We start from the raw sequence: 20,853 nt of genomic DNA, 5'->3' as shown, positions 1-20,853 counted from the left end.
TAATGGGAACGCGCATTTTCCTTCTTTAGCTGAAACGTGTTCTACACATTCCAGACATTCGCGCTCACGACCAAGCTATAGCGTTTTCTTTTGAATTATGTACCCATAACTGAGTATTTGTCAAATGTTCTTGACGCATGCCTCGGCTACCCGAGCGGTCTTATTTCAGCTTGTCGATAGCGAGCAAAGTTATAAGCGGGATATGCCAAGCTTTTATAAGGAGTCCAGAATGGCGCTATACGTGAGCTCCGGAAACCGTCCTGTTTCACCCTCTAGTTCATCAGACTCAACATATGATTAGACTGCTTGCTCGCAATGGTACCTCTGTGCGTTCTGCGTGTGTACCGGGACACATGACTCAGGGTTCCGGCAACCAAGCTGCCCATGAGGCAGCGCAGGAGAGTCTTCAAGTAACTCCTCCACTGGTTGACGGCTGTGTTCCCCCACTCTACCTCAGGCAACAGCTGGATCACGCTCGCCAGGCTAGGCACTACCGCCCTGCCGCTGCCACTCCTTTAGGTTTTCTACATAACGCCCCTCACTAACTCGTCCAGCCGAAGGGATTATCAGCAAAGTCCGCGCGAACGCTGCATTGACCACCCACATCACACGCAAATCGCAACACCCGACTGGCGATCTTCCGCCCTACTGCCCATATTGCAACACTGCTACTCTAGCAAACCTTACACCCCTTATTGCACTGCTTTGCTTACCATACCTTCCGCCCCGTCTTGCTGAAGGCCCTATACCGAATCCAAACGAAATACACCCCCCCCCGCCCCCCCCAAATTCCAGACACTCAACGACACCCCGATTTCCTCGCTATCCTTGGGCGCTTTGCTCTCGATAGTGGCCTCGTATAGTTAGTTTATCCGGGGTCTACCACCCCTATCTGTGCATTCAGGAACTGAGATCTTTAAGTGAACATCGCCTCCTGACCACCTCTCCCTTCCCCTTCCCCGCCATCTCCCATTCCGGACTCTTGGCCCTGCTTGTAGTAATAAAAGGTTTTCACTCACTCATAAGGAGTGATGTCATCATCACACTCAATCCGTTCCTCAGAGAACGCATGGCAACGTCACTGTCTGCGGCTACTCTTCCGCATTCCTGTCCGAAATACAGTAAAACCTCGTTTTAACGAAGTCCTCGCTACAGACTGCAGTGGTAGCCATGTAATACTCCGAATAGTGCTGCTTTGTTTTGAGGAGGATTTACTGTATAGCGAAGGGGGAACAGCGAACACCCGCGAAATGCTTCCAGCCTGCGTCCCTTAACTATATATCTGTCCGCGTCACGCGTTCGCACGTTTTTTGAGGTAACGGTTTACGGGCGGTCGTTTCATAACTACACCTCTGTGCATGTCGGCACGATTCTCAAGCTGGCATCGCCTTTCCGCAGTATCCGTGGCCATCGAATCTTCTGGCTTCCACTTAAAAAGAAAAATTGTGGCGCGTTTTCCATCCTTTCTCGCAAGCGGTTTCTCCAAAGGCTGATGAAATACCTTTCAGTCACGAATCGGCACTCACGCGAGAATACAGTCGTGATGCACTCTTCGGTGATGCGAATGGCGGTTAAAAAACTACAAGCATTCGGCAAAGCGACCACACCGACTATTTGCTCTGTTTTTTGTTGCTTTCTGCAAAGCACAAACTAGTTCTTGGATGCGTATCAGTGTTACTTTGATACGTTCTCCACGGGAACTATAGGTAAACGCATGGGGCGCCCAGTCAATTTTGCCGTCATTTTTCAATAGCTGAGAAAGTAAGTAAGCGGTTTGTTGGTGCGCTCGTAGAAATGGCACGCTTTTTTGAAATTACCGCGGAACCGCACAAAAGAATCCCTTTAGACTAAATATAAATGCAAAGTAAGCGTGCTCTGTGCTGCGTTGCCGCATTTGGGAAAGCTAATCCATCTGCGTAAGTTGTAATGCCAAAAAACAAAACACGTTTCAGCTGACAAAACAGCGTTTCAGAGCGGGCGCTGAGGCCTGACAAGCCCTTTCACTAAACAAGAACATGGTTATGACAGGGGCGAAATAACCTGCCTACGAAATTTTGAGCGCTCCCGGCTGTTAACTATCATGACATCCTTCGAAGGTACGTTGTAAGCACATTCGTGGAAACAACACACCAACTGTACAAAACGTCTGGCGCTTATGATGACAGCGCATTCCATGGTCGGCCTTATTTTTTTTTAACACGTATACCTTATATGAAAAATGCGCTCACGCGAATGGTTAATCAGCGAAGATGTAACTTGCGGCCGGTGTTTACTCGTGTTTCGCTCCCCCCGATGCGCCGTTACCACTAACTTGTGTGGGTAGACGCGAGAGTCTACTCCTCTCCGACCCGTTTTTTTTTTTTTTTTTTTCGTGCACACGCATTGTGTAGAGCCAGCGGTGTTTCCCGCACACGCGGAACCGCCGTATTTTCCTTTCGCCAAGCCATATAAAGCTCCGTTTTAAAACAGCACGACAATAGTGTTCTGCACCAATAAAATCAGGTATGTCACACTAACTTGGCCAGTCTTTCGTATATAAAACAAGCCTGTACAAAAATTCTGGCACCGAGGACCACAGCAGACTCCACGGTCGGCTTTTTCTTACTGGTACAGGTGTCGTGACAAGTAACTGGAACAAGAATTTGATAATATCACAAAATATTTGCCTTGCTGGCTTTATGACGGCCACTACCGGTTTGCAGGAAGCTTTTTCTATCAGGGAGGACTCTTTTAAACGCACACCAATGCAGCCAGGCAGTTTCCGGAAGAAGAAATTCCTGTAAATTTACGAGACCGTGTTCCAATTACTTTTGACGGCACCTGTATGTGCTATATGATGAACAGCAACAAGGATAATATTATGCCCCAATAAAATCAGATATGACACACCAAATTAGCCAATCTTGAGTCTGCGAAGGCCCACCGTTTAAACGCTGAAGGCCGGGCTAACCTACTACGAAAGGGTCCACCGCCGCTTGCGAGTCGACCCAAATCACGCGCGCTCGGGCGGCTGGCTGCGGCAGTCACGTGCGGCATCGGCCATCCGTCTACCGTCGACAGCGCAGGAAAAACGACGCCAAGAAACACGGACGCGGCCTCGTGGCGAGGCTTGGCCGCATGCGGTGCATCGTATGATGAACAGCTCATCCGCACTAACGGCCTGCTCCGCCTTTCCCCGCACACGCCAAATGTGTGTAGGGTGTTTTCTTTCGCCAGCGTCGTCGCTTGCTACCCACAGGCCTGCGCCGACTCCTTGCAGAGAAATACAAGGCACGAGGGATGCATCACCAAGCGCTATTTCCCGCGAAATCAAGCCGTTGAGAGCGGCTATGAGGACGGTTAGGAAATGTTCCGACTTTGAACCAAGATGGCCGCGGGTAACACCGATAATGCGAGTCGAAGAGCTTGGTCAGCCACTGAACTTCCAAGGAAAACTTAGGGATGGCGTGTTGATCCCTTGAAGGCGATACCAGCCCGGGCTGGTCACGTGCAACGTTTTGCAAAACAATACTCGAAGGAAAAGGCCCACAACGGTTTCCATTTGTGCCCAGCGGACGCCATAGAGCCCTTCGACACCGGCTGCTAAGAACACGCGCGCATGTGTGTTGTGGGAGATGTTTTTAAAGGCTCCGGTTATGGCAGCGGAAAGGCGTTTTCTTATTCCTCCTCTTCGTTTCACTCGAGTTTGGTGCGGGAACTTGAAGGGGCTGCACAGTGAATCCAGTTGTGTTCTTGACGACGAGTCGGCGACATCCGATCCGCGCTTCTCTCCGTTTAATTAACGGCCATCGACAGGCACAGATAAGAAGGCTGCGCTTGATCACCCCATAACGTGGCGGCAATATGACGCATGGCGGTCTTCGATGGCGCGCATAACCGCGAACTCTTCGTTCGCATAACCTCTGGCATGGGAGCCCGAAGCTGTTGAGTCTTCCCGTCTGCGACCATGTAACAACCAGTCAAGCAGTTTTTAGCTTTTCTCTTGATTTAATTTGTACAAAGAGTATATACCATCCCCAAAACATGACAGTGTCACGGGGACGTCGATGTATCAGTACGTTGACTGGTACGCTGCTCCCTTCAGAGCGACACACCCCCTTTTAAAGACGGACGTCTTTGCTGGGTTACCTAGACGCGATATTTTTGGTCTGTCTGTCTGTCTGTCTGTCTGTCTGTCTGCCTGGACCGTTTCAAACAAGTACTAAAACTGCTGCCACAGCGCATAAATGTCCTCATTATTCAGCGCGAACGAAACGTCGGGCACGTTTGAGACAATGTAGATTTACATAACCGAGAGTCCCAGCGTTCTTTTAATTGAAATTGCACATTAGATTGATTTTTACTATAGTGACTGAAAAAAAAATCATTAAGAACGGTTTCAGAAAGAGCCGAGATTAAAAGCAAACACTAAGAGAACATACGTCGACTTGATCTACTCCAAGCCTATATACAACGGAAACAAAAAAAACCCATAAGATGGAGCGTGGGCACGCCAACGCGAGAAAAATGAATCGAATTGAGCCAACCTCCATTGCCTTCATCGTAGGAGGAGCGAGAACCGATGGGTTTGGAGAGGGCAGAGAGGCTGCTACGTGGCAGGTGCAGCAGAAGCACATCTTTTGACGACATTTGCAGCTAGGCAAGCGGATACGCGGTCATATTATCTTTGGGGGTAGTGGTCGGGGAAGAGCCAACGTGTTATATGCACACAGCTTCTCCTAATTAATGGTATATCTGTATCATTGGCCTCGCAAGCCAGCCCCGTCCCCTCGAAGGTCCTGAATGTTGGTGTTTCTGCGCGACACTGGTCCGCGCGCCGACACGGCCGCTGTCGGATAGAAGCAAGCGTGGCTGTGTGCAGCTGCTCGTTTCGCGTGCAAGCGGGTGCACAGTGCGCATGCGCTGTACAAAAAGAAGAAATGTGTAGACGAGTTGAGTTTCAGTCCTGCTTTCTTTTTTTTTTTTCCAGCCCTCATTCTTTTTTTTTCTGTTCTTTACTTCCCTTCTCGCGTACACAACAACAACGAAGCGGAGGCGTCCGTCTACGAACGCGTTCTGCCCATATTCCTTTCAATGGGTCGGGGTCTGGGTGTGAGGTCCGAACGCTACTCCTTGTGCGCATTTGTGTCTACGAGTACCGAGGTGCCGCTTGGCATGAAAAGAAGCGGCAAAAGAGCGGGCTCTACGAATGGCTTCGTTCGGGGAGAGAAGAATGCCCGCCCTTCCCGTTGAACCCGCTTGCTTGCTGGGGACACCACAGGCTTGTATCTGCTTCCGACAAAAAAAAAGAGAGAGAGAGAAAGTAACGGTGACCCGCGGGGGTATATATTGTTATCCCAGTGTCCCACTTCGAACTTTTTTTCCTGTTTACATACGCGTGCGTCCATCAATAAACTTTCAATACATTTTTTTCGGCACCATTCAGCCGCGTTTGCTACGTCCAAGCCTTTAGAAATATGGCTGAATTTTGACCACAGTTCGCAACGTTCCGCACCCCCAGCCCACTTCATACACGCTTTTTGTTTTATTTTTGCATCGCCCAGAATTTTGAGATGCGGTCTTTTTTGTGTGTAGAGAAACGAGTTATTGTATTGAAAAAGAAAAGGTCATTGTTGTTTGCTTGTTTGCTCATTTCTCTCGTATTTCAATGAAGTAAACGAAATGAATCAACATCAAAGGTTCCCTACAGCAAAGGTTATATTTTTTGAAGTCATACATTTTATTTATTTCCGACAAGCAAGAAAGGGAACAAAGCATGCCCCTGAATAGTGCGTGGGCAGCCTACAATGAGGAACGCGCCTCCAACGTCCATGGGTTTAGAGGTCGTGCAACGGTCGCTCTTTCTTCACACCTCACCGTCATTCGTCATCCTATTGCGACGTTACATCTTTCCCTCGGACAGGAAAGCAAAAACAGGATAACATTTATTTTCGCCCCCGACTTTCAGCGTATTCCCTCACGGTCGCTGTTCCTCGTCAAGCGCCCTGACTCTCCCAATCGCTTGCCTTTACCCAATCGCCTTTACCCGCGAATTGCGTCGGCGCATAGAAAAGTTGCTTTCGAAACGATGGGAATGCGTGTTTGTCATATATCGCAAGAAGAACAAAGATAACCTGAAGAAGGAAATAAAAAATGTGTGATTTCGGAGTCCTGTAACCCGAGAACTTCCAAAGGCCACATTATATGCACCGCTCCCTTGCGTGTGCTATCCCGTTTCCTAACACAAAATGTAATCTTTCCCTATCCAGAAACGGGTTGCGCGATCACCATCCATTGAAACTTTTTTGTTGTTGTTGTTTTTAGTGTGCAGGATTCTTAGCCTCGGGGCTCTGGGGGGCTCAGATCAAATTTTCATCCACGCTTTTCGTGCTGCGTGGCTTTTCGTGATCCTAAAAACTCAGCGCCGTGTATGAACGATATACAGCATAATGTTTCCTAAACCCGGCTTCCATAATACCGCACCTGAATACGAGTTGTAGCTGATGACGAGGACGCGGGTTCGATTCCCGGCCGCGGTGGCCGCTTTTCTGATGGAGGCGAAAAGCAAAAACGCCCGTGTGTACGAGATTTCGGCGCACGTTAAAGATCCCCAAGTGGTCGAAATTAATCCGGAGCCCCCACTACGGCGCGTCTCATCGCCTGCGTTGCAGCAGCGCGTTAAACCCTACAGTCAATACGAGTTGTACAGAGGTGATAAATTGTACAGAGTTGTACAATAAGTTGTACAGAGGCGACCACGCGGGGCACGGTTCATCCAAGGAGGCTCGAATTTGTCGACGTTATCAGGGCTTAAAATCATTCGCTTTCAATACGTCGTCCGGTCCTAGCGTTTATTACTGCAAGCGGGGAATCATATACGACTCTTTAAGATTGACGGAGCGAATTTTCCCAAGCAATATAGACACGATTTCCTCTATTACATCATTCTTTATCGTATCACCGTTCCCACGGAAATAACGTGCACGCACTCCCATTCTCGTAATACGGCTCTCCACTTTATTAGTCTTTTTTTTCTCTGAGTTACATGAATGACTGCATTCCTTGTCGTCCTCGTGCGAAGAATTTCTTCGTCATCATTCATCCTCATCCCTGCTCGAGGGGAGCGAGATCTACGCAATCCCGCTTTTGTGGACGGCTAACAAGAAAGCGCTCCACTTTTTATCAAGGCATGCGCTCCTCTTCTATTGTAATTGACGCCTTGAAGGAACTATGGACCTCGCCCATCAACACCTATACAACAGCGAGGAGAGGACATACACATTATTCCGATCGCGGAACGTATGTACCCATCTCATGAAACTGCGAACGTTTCGTTTGAATATTCCTCCATTAGAAATACTAAAAGCTCTACCTTAGCAGTGGTGATTGTGACGGATTGTGTATAAAAACATGTACCTGGACGTCACTGGCGCTCATAGGAACCCAGATTATGTTCTAACTAACCGTAGTTAGGTGTGTGTAGCTTCGGTGTAGCGTGACTTCCTTAAAAGCTCAAATTCTTGTTTTTTTTAGGTGCAGAGAGAGAAATAGAGAGAGAGGGAGAGAGATAACACTTTATTTAACCAATGGTTAGCGCAGCTTGGTGGCCGAAGACCGTAGAGCTTCGGAGACTGTGACTGTCCGACCCGTCAGTGACTTCTGGAGATCCAGGCTTGAGCATCCCAGCGCTGCTTCCCGCTGGTCGAGGGAGGTGATGAGAGGGAAGGGATCGTACTTGCAGGCCCACATATGGTGATATAATGTGGCCTGTTCTCCATAGTGCTGGCAGAGTGTTGTGGGGTACAGAGCCCTCTATGGGCTCGCCTTGTCGTTTTAGGTCGCAAGCGGTCGATGCGACTGCCGGAATCAAGCGGCGCAGCGAGATAACGGACCCAAATGAAGCATTCTGTACCGGGGTCATGGTTCCACGCTGAGGCGTCGAAAAACCACGTGGTTTAAATAGTCATAACCGTTCGAACCTCGTGAACCACTGGCGCTTGTGATACATCTCCCCGTTGTTTAGCGCAAATAAAACTTCAGGTACATTAAGGCAAAATCTGTGTATATAACCAGCAGCCTGTGTAACCAGCAGCCTATATACCAGCAGCCTGTGTAACCAGCAGCCTATGTACCAGCAGCCTATATAACCAGCAGCCAGCAAATCTGTGTATATAACAAGCGTTCCTTTAGTTAGGAACGCTACCCGGCGCGGTGGCTCAGTGGCTAAGGCGTTGCGCTGCTGAGCACGAGGTCGCGGGTTCGATTCCCGGCCGCGGTGACCGCTTTTCTGATGGAGGCGAAAAGCAAAAACGCCCGTGTGTACGAGATTTCGGCGCACGTTAAAGAACCCCAGGTGGTCAAAATTAATCCGGAGCCCTCCACTACGGCGCGCCTCATCGCCTGCGTTGCGTCGGCGCGTTAAACCCTACAATCAATCAATCAGTTAGGAACGCTCGTTGGGTTGGTTATTACGATAGTAAGCGATAAAAGCGGCTGCGCAAAAAAAAATGGCGCATTCGAAATGACGCAGCGAGGCTACAGCCACGCAAGAAAAAAATAGCGCATTCGAAATGACGCAAAACAGCTCCAGCATACGAAATTAAAGCAAGCACAAAAATAACAGACTCCCGCTGGCGCATTTTCAGGCAGGGGGCGCGCGAGCACTGCGAAGGCGGGAAATTTCAAATGCATTGGGTGGCAGCAGTGAGCGGATAACGGCGCTGCAGCCCATTATGGCGAATCACTGGTTTGCAGTTCCGACAGCTTTCACATTCAGTGGAACGGCTTTAATTTTTTGTTTTGTATTGTTTGTTTGTAATTCAAATTTAAACACAAAGCCAGCCCATACATATGCATTCATTTTGTTTAATTCACGTCGCTAGCAGCTTGCTCTTCTTGACGTTTAAGGAGCAGGTGCCGCGCCCTCTTATCTTCCGGGGAGGTAAGCGAAACGGAACTAGAAGAAAGGTGGCATTTGTTGCCCCCTGCTCGCGCGTATCCTGTTCTCATTATCATCGCCCGGTTTCTTTTCCTCTCCTACCTTTGCGTTTTATTCGCCCGTCGCGCTTCAATCTCGCCCCTTTCGCCGAGGGCTCCGCGGTGCCTTCCGCCTTTCATTCCGCCTGTGAGTCAGCGACCGTCTTCTTGAACTGGTGCCAGCCTGGACGCATGTGCTCAGTGCACAGCAGGCGAACGGTGTGGGCCACAGTGGCGCCGAAGAGAAAAGAAAGAAAAAATCCGCCCAGAGGGGAATTCGCTCCGCAAGCCTCCGCTCTCTCCGTTTCTTTCCCCTGCTGTTTGAATTTGTTTTTCCCGCTAAAATCTCAGGAGACGCCAGCGGTTAGGAAGCTGTTTTAGGGTCGTTTGACCTCGGGAGACGCTAACTACTGCAGTTGGTTCGCCGTGGTGCTTTAGTCGCAAACAACTAGCTGGTCACCCAACGGGAACGTGCCAGCGGCTAATTTTGCGCAATTTGTCTCGCGCTGAAGGCCAAGTTATCACTTTTTATTTCGCCGTGCTGGCTGGTTGGATAGTGTTGATACATTCGTCCAATCGCGCCGTCATGTAGCTGCAATTTTTTATGCAGCGTAAGTGCAAAGGTGCTGGTGCCTAGGAGTACTTAAATAGGCTATAGCTTCCAGGATGAATTCTGGCGACGTGTCTCGTAAGCAAGCAGTGTCATATGTGTCATGGGCTTCTTTAGGCGCCACATTTAAATAGTTATTAGCAGTCTCACCTGGCCGAACTGTCTGTATCTTTCCGAATGAGCATCATTTTATTAGCGGAAAGGCATAGGCGTCGAAGGCCAAACTAAGGTGCTTGTCCCGAGGCTTCTTGAAAAAGGCTGTAACGTGTTGCATCTGCAGTCGGAACATTCCGGACATCGCTACTAATTAAAGAGCCGCGACATTCGGGATACCATAAGCTGTGATAGATGAGGTTCGCCACTTATACCATTCAGCATTAAAGAAACGGCCGCACGCAGACTATTTATCATCTCTCCCTCTAAAAAACCAAGTTGACGTTCTACCTAGGATTAACATTTACCAATACGTTAGAATGCAATGCGCATGTAGACATCATACGCGCGGAGGCAGATGGTTCAATGCGCTCAAAACAAGTAGGACCGAACTTTCAAGCAAAATTAACAGCGTACTTACTAACCGTTGTACGCCTAACTCAAGAGTACGGCAGTGTAGTGCGTAATCACCACCGGCATGGCTCGCTGAGAAACTGGAACATAATCAAAATATTCCCGTTAATTTATTTCAAGCTAACAAATAAAACTTTATCTTTGGTATGCGAGCTTTAGTTTGGAAACCGCCAACCCGCTGCACTGCTGAATTTTTTTTTATCACGGGACCATAAACGTAGATAAAGACGTCCGTTCATATCCAGCAAACTTATCATCGTTCACACACAACTAGACACAGCAAGTTTATCAGGCCGCTTGTTTCTCGCTGCAATACATTTCAGTGTTCTCGTTTTCCTTTAGCGATGAAAACACGAAATGAATAGTTAGATTGATTTATTGTGGGGTTTAACGCCGACTCTTTACAAGCGTTGAAGCGCGCCGTAGTGGCGGATTCCGGATTAATTTTGACCGCCTGGAGATCTTTAACGTGCGCCGAAATGTGCAACACACGGGCGTTTTTTTGCTTTTTGCCTCCATCAGAAAAGCGGCCACCGCTGCCGGGAATCGAACCCGTATCCTTGGGCTCAGCTCTGAATAGTTGAATAAAATGTAAAAGTTTACCCTGTGGGCCTGTTTGCTGCTAATACAAAAACAATTTACAGCAGCGAGCAGCATTGCAATTTTGCTAACTGCTGAAGTTTTTTTTTACAAATAATAATGGTTATTTTTATGCCTGTATTAAAACTTCTGTACTCTAGGAATATACTGGGTTGAACCACTGTGTGCTCCTCTGTGTGCTTGAATATTTTGTTTTAGAGAAGTTATAAATAAAATAAAAAGCCGCAATATCATAAACCTGTTTTCTCTCCCATCACGATAGAAAAGTTCGGGGTCCTATCTCATTTACAAGCTTAGATAGGCATCCTTGGTTACTCAATAAAATAACGAATGCTTAGGAAAACTCTGACGTTTGCGTGCTAAGTAAAGAATATATATCACCTAACCCTCGTAATATTTCTGCGACGACGAGCACTATTCTAGCTCCCCCTGCCGGTTTTGTGTATTTTATTTTATTCTTGCCGGCAAGTTTGATATGCTGCTGTGAAACAGATCGCCTGCGCAAAATAATTTACCATCTTTTCCTAAAGAAAGTCGAGAGAAGTATGAAAGCTGAAAGTGCGTCTAACCTCCACTGAAAGTGCGTCCAATCGATCGCCAAACCATCAAAGACCCAAATCGAAAAACGAAGAACGAACCCATGCGACGATTTTTAGCGCACTAAGTAAACGCATCTACGAACGATCTAAATGTATGTCGATACGTGTTTTAGGTGATAAAGGCGTACTATTTTACGCGTTCTTCATGGTCGATGCGTGCATTGTCTCGTCTAGAACCGTTCCTCTTTCGCGATAAAGCATTCCCTCGATTTCATCAAAGTTCTCTCTCTCTCTCTCTCTCTCTCTCTCTCTCTCTCTCTCTCTCTCTCTCTCTCTCTCTCTCTCTCTCTCTCTCTCTCTCTCTCTCTCTCTCTCTCTCTCTCTCTCTCTCTCTCTCTCTCTCTCTCTCTCTCTCTCTCTCTCTCTCTCTCTCTCGGGCGCAGTAAGCTCTAAATTTGAACTTTTAGCGGCAATTCTTTCGTGTCCGCCACCTCCTTTTAGGTTCTCCGCCACAACAGAAACTTTAACTCGCGCCTGTTCCAAGGTTGAGCCTATATTCTCACGAGACTTCTAGTGCAAAGCGTACTGCAACGGCCGCCTTCGCCAATTACGGAGCAAAGATGGTGTGGACAAGGAGTGAGACATCATCCCGTTCACAGCGGCTCAGGGCTTCAACCCGACTACGCATGATTATTTGCTGTCGCACCGGAAATGTCCCTCACCGGGACATGGGGACGGAAAAACTGACACGCACCCACGCATATATTATGTACGATGGAATCGTGGAAGTCTCGCTCATGGCCTTGACAGTTCATTTTAAACTAACCACGTAGTCCGTCCAAAGACAGCCGTCTATGAAATTACCGACACTGTAATTTAAAGCGAAGACTGGAATGTCGTGAACCCACGTTCCACCTCCTACGTTGTCACTAATCAGCTTTTCCGCCGTCGAGCGTGCAGCTTCCGGTGCGGGCCCTTGCAGCTTCATGGGTATCTCTTGTGACGCACGATAATCCAGCCCAGTGCCATAAGCGCTCCGGTAACGCACATGTGGCCCGGAAGCACCCCAGGCCCTTCTCCTACATGCTGCTACCGAAATTAAAAACCGTCGTCGTTGGCGGCAAAGGCGTGTCCGTGCATCACTCCTGATCTCACGGCTCCTGTGTAGCATGCCGCGCGAGCCTTGAACGGTACGTTTGAGGGTTGCTAATTAAATGGTTTGCAGTCGTGATACCGTCTGCCCTTTCTGGCCAATTGCCTGTGCGGATATGTGTCGGGTGTGTCGTCGTAGATCTGGTTCGCCAAATCTCTTTAGGCATTCGATACGACGATCCCAATTTAGTTTCCACGTTTATTTCACACATACTAGGCAAGCGAGCGTCGCTGCGCGCAGGGCGAGCCGGCAGCACCTGTATACAGCAGCGCACCCATGACGTTCGACGCTGGGCTCAGAGAACGACCAGCCGGCGTGGCATAGTTGGTAAGGCGTAGGTTATGCACACCAGGTTCGAAGGCGGCCTCGGAAGCGTTTTTTGCATGGGACTGAGGAATCTCTCAAGAAGAAGGCAGAGGAAGCGGCCCGTGCCAATGGACTCCTGAAATTAGGAGGCCACTCTTAAGACTCTATTCTAAATAACAATCAATATGCTCTCTCTCTCTCTCTCTCTCTCTCTCTCTCTCTCTCTCTCTCTCTCTCTCTCTCTCTCTCTCTCTCTCTCTCTCTCTCTCTCTCTCTCTCTGACAATATCTGTGGTCCACCACGGCACGTGCAGAACCCTGCCGCTCCCGGCTTCCGTTTCTTCCAGCTTATAACCCGCTTGCGCAAAGGTTGATGCGCAGTAGAGGGAGGGGGCGACGAGGGTCTCTGACGGCCCAATGCTGGACCTAACGTCACGCTTTGAGTTCTAACGTCAACGCGTACCCTCAGGTCGACGTACCATAAGCACGACGTTGCTTGGCATTTCGTCAGAATCAACTTGAACGTTACCAAGATAACCTATGTTTGGTCTAAGCATCTGGGGCATGGATCAAGCAATGAATGAATCAATCAGTCAATGAATAATAGCACTAGAAAAGTGTCGAGCGTATGAAATTCGGGCCAACACACACACGCACAGACGCACACGCACGCACTCACAAACACACGCACGCACTTACACACACACAAGTAGCACAATGAAATCAGCGCAACGCTCGATAAGCATGAATGCACGCTGTTTTCTCACAATATTATGTTGTTGCACAGCCTAACCGTGCAATCAAAGCATTTATAGAAGATTCGACGTGCATGCGCATAACTGGTGCACACGAAGTGAAACGTCGCTACACTTTTTTTCTTTTCACTAACTCAAAAAAGGCTCCATGCGGACAAACAATAGATCCAGGTTCTTAGCCTAGAGATGCTATCCCACCAAAATTAAGCAACGGCAAAAGGGTGACGCCAAAAAAAAACAGACGCAAAAAACGTGCCAGGGTTCAACAAGGTGCTCCGCATATTCAAGTTTTTGGAAGTGTAAAATGTATCAGAACTCATAGAATCTTTTGCGACTATAACGAGGGAACATTCCGAAGAGAAGTAGAATCTTCCTCAAACATTGCTCGTCTATAAATTTCCTCTTTTTTTCCACCTAATTCGAAGGAGCAGTTAGCGTTTCGATCAAAAAGGACGAAGTGGGCGGCTTGGGAGGAATTTTCTGTGAGGCAAAATTTGCTTCCGAAAAAAAAAAAAAAAAGGAGTTTAGCGTGTCGAAGATATATACGCCTGCAGGGCTAAGAAGGGTATATATAAGAGAGGAGGGAGTCCGGAACAGTTTCGACCGCCTGGGGATACTGAATGCGCGCCGAAATCTCGACACACGGATGTTTTCACATTTTGCGCGGTTTCGCTGTTCGCCTCCATCTTAAATGCGGCTAGAAATTTTCTGCGGAAAGTATCCCGCTCAGTATGTCAAGATTGCACTATGCCTTTCTAACCACCCAAAGACATGTCATGAGCGCAACACGTTCGTGCTGCCCCTCTGGTGTCCTAGTTACCTTGAAGTGGTTGCATTTAACGCAGTAAAGATTAGCCTGCGGTTTGCAATTTTAAAATATTTTATTTCACGCGTTTGTACAGAGAAAACATTGGTGCCAAAAACATCTGGGCCCTCAGCAAGGCTGCTAGTAGTGGGCCCGCGCAGTACGTTTATACACAAACGCCGACTCAGAGTATGGGACAAAAAAACAAATGTACAGGGCTGACAATAACACATGCGTATAACAGATGGAACCGAATTTGTCCCCCAAAATCTACGCAATTTACGCCAATTGCGAATTTATCGGGCTATGAATTTCAAATTCACAATTTGCGAACTATGAATGACAGTTACGAATTTATCGGGCTAGTGGTAGCGCAGCGCCAGCGAATCCTCCGCAAAAATGACGAGCGGCTGTCGGAAGTTGTGCGGAGGCGAGAGCATTTGCAACGTGTTTTTCAGCTTGCCAGCCATTGAAGCGTGCCGCCACCAGCCTATCTCGATGACAGGAAGCGGCGAGTGTCGATGCACGCCATGGATTCCAGCCACGCGAAACCATTGTCACAAATCCCGCGTGTATAGATTTCGTCGCTGTGCGCGAGCCTCGTTGTTGTGGCATCAAAGGAGGTACCGTCTGCTTCGCTATGTAAACGATTGCAGCTGTCAGCCAGCTCATATCTTGTGGTGTTTGAGCGTAGGCGGGATAACGTTCCTTGACATTGTACATTCACTGACAAATGAAATGCGAACACGAAAGTGTCATCCAGAACACGCAAAATTGAAAAATACTTCGTGGAGGTCCAATACTGACACTCTATTGGTACATTTGGGCAGCCAAACTTCCCGACTTTGTTTTTGTAATTAAGCCACGCGTCATCTTGACTTTCATGAAAAGAAACCGCGCTATTTGTGTGTTCTGGTTCATATTTTTGTGCTCGCGTTTCATTTGTCGATGACTGTACATGCACCTTTTTGAACTTTGTCTCTGCTTTTGTTGTTATTCTTTATGCCGCTGCTGCTGCCTGTTTGCTGCTGAGTGAGCAGCTCTTAGTTGAAAAGAACAATCTATTTAATTACGCTGATTCTCCTAAAGTATAGATTACGTTCTACGTAACAGCTTGTGGGGGCTGTTTTACTAAGGTAAACACCCTCCGCATGTTAACGTTTCTGGGTCTCGGGCAGCTACGCGAAGCTTTGCCATTTCACAACCAAAAATGCATTTTGCGCTTAACTAAGAAACGCGCCTATAATTTTATGCTTCTTGTTGGGCGCTATGAGAGCTTTGCATTCTCATCTTTGTTTTATTAGCGCATTTGGAAGGGCTTTCAACGCTGATTCAGATCTAAAAATGTAATACTTAGCTTTCCGATGCTTTGTCCTAATGTGCCCAACAAGTCGTAAACACGTATCTACGCGCAGCAGTGCTGAGGCGATGTGCAGCTATGACAGCATTTTCAATTTGCAGCCGGAGGAGAGCCATACCATGAAAGGAAGCGCCGACGTTTGCATTTGGTCTCCATCAAACTCGAAGCCAAACAGCCGCTCTACAGCGATTCTGCTTGCCGCAACCTTTGAACAATGGGTAAACGTTTCGACCCGCGGGATCAGCCTTTAGCCAATTCACGTCTGCCGACGTCGGCCATCTTTGGTCGAGGGCACCCAGCTGCACGTGCAGCAGGAAGAAGGAAGCACGTGCATCGCGTGCTTGCCTCTTGCGCTCACTGCCCAAACCACGCCGTCGAAACAAACGTGACTGCTCGGCTCGTGGGTAAGAAATCTCTCCCGCGGCACGCGTCAGCTCTGCTTCCTCGCCCTTTTTCTTTCAGGCCCATTCTGAACCAAGCTAAGCGACTCTACGTTTCCCTCTCTCCAAATTCGCGCAGCGAAAGCTTAATTTCTTCCTCCTCCTGCGACGCAACGTGCCGCTCGCCCCTTCGCTGCGCTTCCCCGCACAGCGGCTGCTCTTAACTCTTGATCGTCCGCAGCCTCCGCATCCCTCCTCCGGCCGCTACCATTTGATCCCCATCCTCCTCGTCCTCCTGCCTTTCCTCCCCGGCTTCTTCTGGGTGAAGGATGTCGATCTCTCAGCCGGCGCGCGTGCGAAGAAGTGCGGCCCCAGGGCTGGGGGGCTACGACGCGGCGAGCGAGGAGAGATAGTGGAGAGGGGGACGTAAAATGAGGCTGGTGCGGTTGCCGGCTCGCCGGGGAGAGGGCCAGATTTTTGCCACCCCGCCCAAATATGGTAGCCGAGGAGGCGGGAGGGGCGTCGCGGAGGGGGCAAGCTGCCACGCGCCTCAGCTCGCACAGCGGGGGGCACAGGCGGCGATGTTTTTCCTGCTTTCCGCCGCATCTGTTCAACCGTACGACCGACGCAGGTTCAACCGCAACAACTCGCACGCTCGCCACTGCTTCGTTGCAGGATGCCCCTCTATGGGTTCGAAGCCCGCGCTTGCGTTCTTCGCGAACGTGGGAGGGACAGGCGACTTTTCGCTTTTTGGTGTGCAGGCGACCATACAAAACGGCCGCAAAAGGAGGAAGACTTCGTAAAGACACCATTATTCGCCCGCTTCGCGGCGCGTCTGTTGAGGAGTTGTACTGTTTTTAACACGCTTATATACCTTCCACCGCCACCCCACCCCAATCCCATCTACCTACACCCAACCAGAATAGGGTTAACGTTTGCGAGTTTTGTTCTGGTTTCTGCCCCTGAGATCTTTCCTTTTGCAAATTTTCTTACCTAAATAGGGAATTAAAATGTCAACTGACATGCAGATGAAACACGGAGGTTAAAACCTCATACACATGATTACTGAATGTTAATTAAAGCTCTCATAATAGTAAGCCAATAATTGCTAGTGAGAGCCCCCGTACGTCGTGGAAAAATACACGCCATGCGCGCAGCGATAAAATACACTTAAACAATGATATTTCATTCGATGTAAATAGTCCATCTGTTCTCATATCGTAGGCAGTCCTTTTTGACGTGTTAAGTTTGGACGGTGCACGGACATTAGCCTAAATGGACTTTTCCGCATGAGGTCGTGGAACAAAAAATTGGCCGCGTATCTGCTCCTTTCGTTGCAAATGTCGTCAAAAGACGATAGTCTTTATCGGCTATTGCGAAGTAAATGCCTCCCTTCGCTTTGCCGCTCACCTCTCATGTTGTTTCTCTTGCGTCGCGCTCCTCCCAAGGTAAAGACGCCAAAGGTTTGCTTAAATCATTTTAAATTTCCCGCGTTCCACTGCTCCAAACCGGGTGTCTCGATACCAACGCTGCTGTACGGCGGAGACGCGCGTTAATCGAGGCGCCCTACTTCAACGTTTATAGAACCGCGTTTCCCTACTCCACGTGCGTTGCAAGCAGAACGTGGAACCTATCTAGTGGAACCTTGCGTAACTGTTGCCGGTTGATTTCTTAAAATGGCGCAAGAAGCTATAGTGGCGCGGCGACAGTAGGCGACAGCGAAGTGAATTCTTTTTCTGCAGTTGATGAAGTATTTAATTTCGCAAAAGCAAGCATGTTTGATTTTTTTTATAAAGGAACACTGCAAATATCACTTCTGTATTGATTTGCTGTCTCATATTTGCGTAATGTCTTGTTCTTCTTCAACAATGTTGACAAGTATGAACCTTACACCGGACATAGACGGGTAGATTTAGCTGTGACTATATAAGACTAATGGGCAGGCATTGTTTTGCTTTGGCCGGGTGGCTGAATCGAGTCACAGACAGACAGACGGACAGACATACAGACATACAGACAGACCAAAATTTCTGGGTTTAAGGAGCCCAAGAAAGACTATCGTCTTTAAAAGTCCGCAGTTGCATCTTTCCCTGACTGCAACGCATATCATGTCTGAGCACGTCCGCTCGTTCTTAACATTTGCAAATCTTCGTCTCACAATGTGATGTCATTATTCATGGACCTTAACAGTGCTGTCCTGCCCCACGGCAGCTTGGTGACTAGGCCTAATTCTCCGCAACAAACCGAGTATATGCTTAAAACTCCAAAGGTATGGAGATGCTAGAGAGCCGCAAGGTTTTGCCAGTATTAAGCAACCAAGCAGCAAATACTTCAGTCAATAGTCATTGGCGTTCAACTACTTTATCTTATAAATGAACCCGTACGCTTCCGAGTTCATTAACTGTTTCTCGTTTTTCCTTTCGGATGCTAAGCTCCCAAGATGACTTTTCAACATCGGCCACTTTTTGTTGGCGAGATGAGGTAGTGCAGACGTCAATGCCTTATAGCCACGCTACGAATAGCCAAACACTTCATTCGGTACATTGCCGCACCCAAGCAAGAAAAAAAAAAGCCCATAATAGCGAAGGGCGGCTTCGAAGATGGTGCCTATAAACTATGTAAAAGGAACTCATACCGATAGTATGATGCATACAGACCGAAGTGACACAACTAAAAGCCCACTGCATAATTCAGAATCCAATCTGCAGCAATGAATTTCTGTGTATCCCGTAGGATTATTTTTTTGGTTAAAGTCGTTTCTTACAGAATTCATTTGTTGCAGTTTACTCCATAGGACGGTGTTAAAGCGGACAATCAGCGAAAAAATTCAGGGAAGCTCGCACTCACGCGCAAGACTTGATTGGCGAAGCTGCTGTACGTAAGCATTACCGGACATATACAGTTATGTTCCAGTATCATTGTTTATTTGCAGTGGCGTAAATCATGGGGGGGGTCAGGGGGGTCCTGACCCCCCTTGTGTTTGGGCTGGGGGGGACACCCCTTGCTAGTGTCCCCCCCTTGAGATTCATCTTTCATTTACCTTTGAAAGCTAAAACAACTGTTGTTTTTGTTACTAATAAGTACTGCACGAGCTGAAATTGAAAAAACTTTGTCAGTGCGTGCAAAAACCGCGCTCTCGTTTTTGGACCCTCTAGAAGTGTCGAAAGCTAGGAAACATGTCATAGGTGACCAGTACTCATATTGTACGGAGTATTTCTTATTGATATTTTTTTAACGTGTGCAATAGCACAGTGCAATTACGTGAGGTATGAAAGCATGCTCGTTTTTCTTATTTTAATTCAAATCACGATATTAATTTGTATATAAATGAAAATAAAGCACAAAACAAAATGGCCGCCTTGGCAAGATGTGTGTCCCCCCTTGTGATTTTTCTGGATTTACGCCACTGTTTATTTGCATAGTTGCGACGCTGGTAATCGTCGTCAGATGCATCGAAGGGGTCCTCGTCTTCTTCGCGTAGAGTGGTGAACGCAAAATCATCCTCCACATTGTAGACTTCCAGACTTCCACCAGCTCAATTTGCGAAACTCGCACTAAGTCGCGCAAGGCTTGAACCATAGCGGAGCTGCAGGATTTCTTTCTACGCGAGCACTGAATTGAACACATCACCATGCATGTGTACAAGTTTGAAATTGTTTATTTACATGTTTTGTCGTTGCTTTGCACTGTGCTAGTAGTAGCCATAGTCATATGCATCGATACCGTCGTGTTTTTCATACCAAGCATTACATGCGCGGTAGCGCTTGACGACAGCGCTACTTTTTTTTTTCTTTCCTAAATCCACTGCGCGAGCCCGGGAGTCGGAAGTCACTGCGAGGCACGCGTTTACGAGCGCTCGGAATTTTCTCGCTCCTTGTGCTTTTATTAGTACTTTTTTTTTGCTAGCCCTTTTACTATATATACGTCCAAAAGATCTTATGTACTCCTATGAAGCGTTATACACAAAGCTCCTTTCAAACTGACTTCACTACCATACACACAGGCATTGCTAGAAAAGGCATTTCATTAGGGGCGATATAACGGGTATGATATCTAAGGACGGAGGCCCTGCCGCATTTTATTGACAGTATTTTCGTATGCGGCGAAAGTGTGGCGCATCAAGGCTTGCAGACGTGTTTCATCGTCGGGACCACATAGAGAGGTTTAAGCTTTTAAATATCCAGCCAGGCCCCTCCTCCGATAAGTGTTGCTTTGAGGTGATTAGCATATTTCTTCCGCTTGTGCAACCGAGTGTGTTGGCCGACAGAAATCACTTCACCCACACTCCCTCCTCCTTGTTACGTCCGGCAGCTCGGCATCTTGCAGTGTTCGGCGTAGCGCGCGCCCGGTGCTATCTCTTGATAAGATCTGAGCGACTGTCTACGCGACGGTGACGTAGTGTGCGCCGGCTTTATAAGCCGGCAGCCCTATCTGTGTGTGCTTCTTCTTGACTTGTACTTTGTGCTGACGCCAGTCCATGCGTCGAATAAAGCTGTAAGCCACTGCTGCCGTGTCGTCGTGCTCCCGTCATTTCCAAACCCAACACTCCTCTTCGGCCCTCACTCCTCCTCCACTCCTTCCACCCCCCTTGGTCGCAGGGCTAAATCGACGCTCTTGTAGCGGGAGAGGGGTTAAACCGACACCACCGGTCGACGGACAAAAAGACTGTGCGACGTTTCAAGGTTTCAAGGTTTATTCAATAAATGTTTGATTTACAAAATGCGTAATTGATGTTAGTACAGAAGGAGGTCCCGAAGTAAAAACAGTCACGGGGACCTCCTGGCTCTGAATACACAAGACAAAGTTATTATGATGGCAGAACGG

At 48.1% G+C, this 20,853-nt stretch overlaps 1 protein-coding gene across 1 annotated transcript in view; it reads left to right on the top strand.

The window, feature by feature from the left end:
- Mef2 (myocyte enhancer factor 2) overlaps positions 1-20,853 on the top strand; it is a 278,552-nt gene that overhangs the window by 86,861 nt on the left and 170,838 nt on the right. The window lies entirely within an intron of this gene.

The sequence above is a fragment of the Haemaphysalis longicornis genome, unplaced genomic scaffold, assembly GCF_048455015.1.
Source record: "Haemaphysalis longicornis isolate Haplotype H1 unplaced genomic scaffold, Haemaphysalis longicornis Haplotype H1 scaffold_2, whole genome shotgun sequence".
NCBI classification, from domain to species: domain Eukaryota; kingdom Metazoa; phylum Arthropoda; class Arachnida; order Ixodida; family Ixodidae; genus Haemaphysalis; species Haemaphysalis longicornis.
The sequence above is the reverse complement of the archived record's forward strand: the minus strand, read 5'-3'. Positions and strand labels throughout refer to the sequence as shown.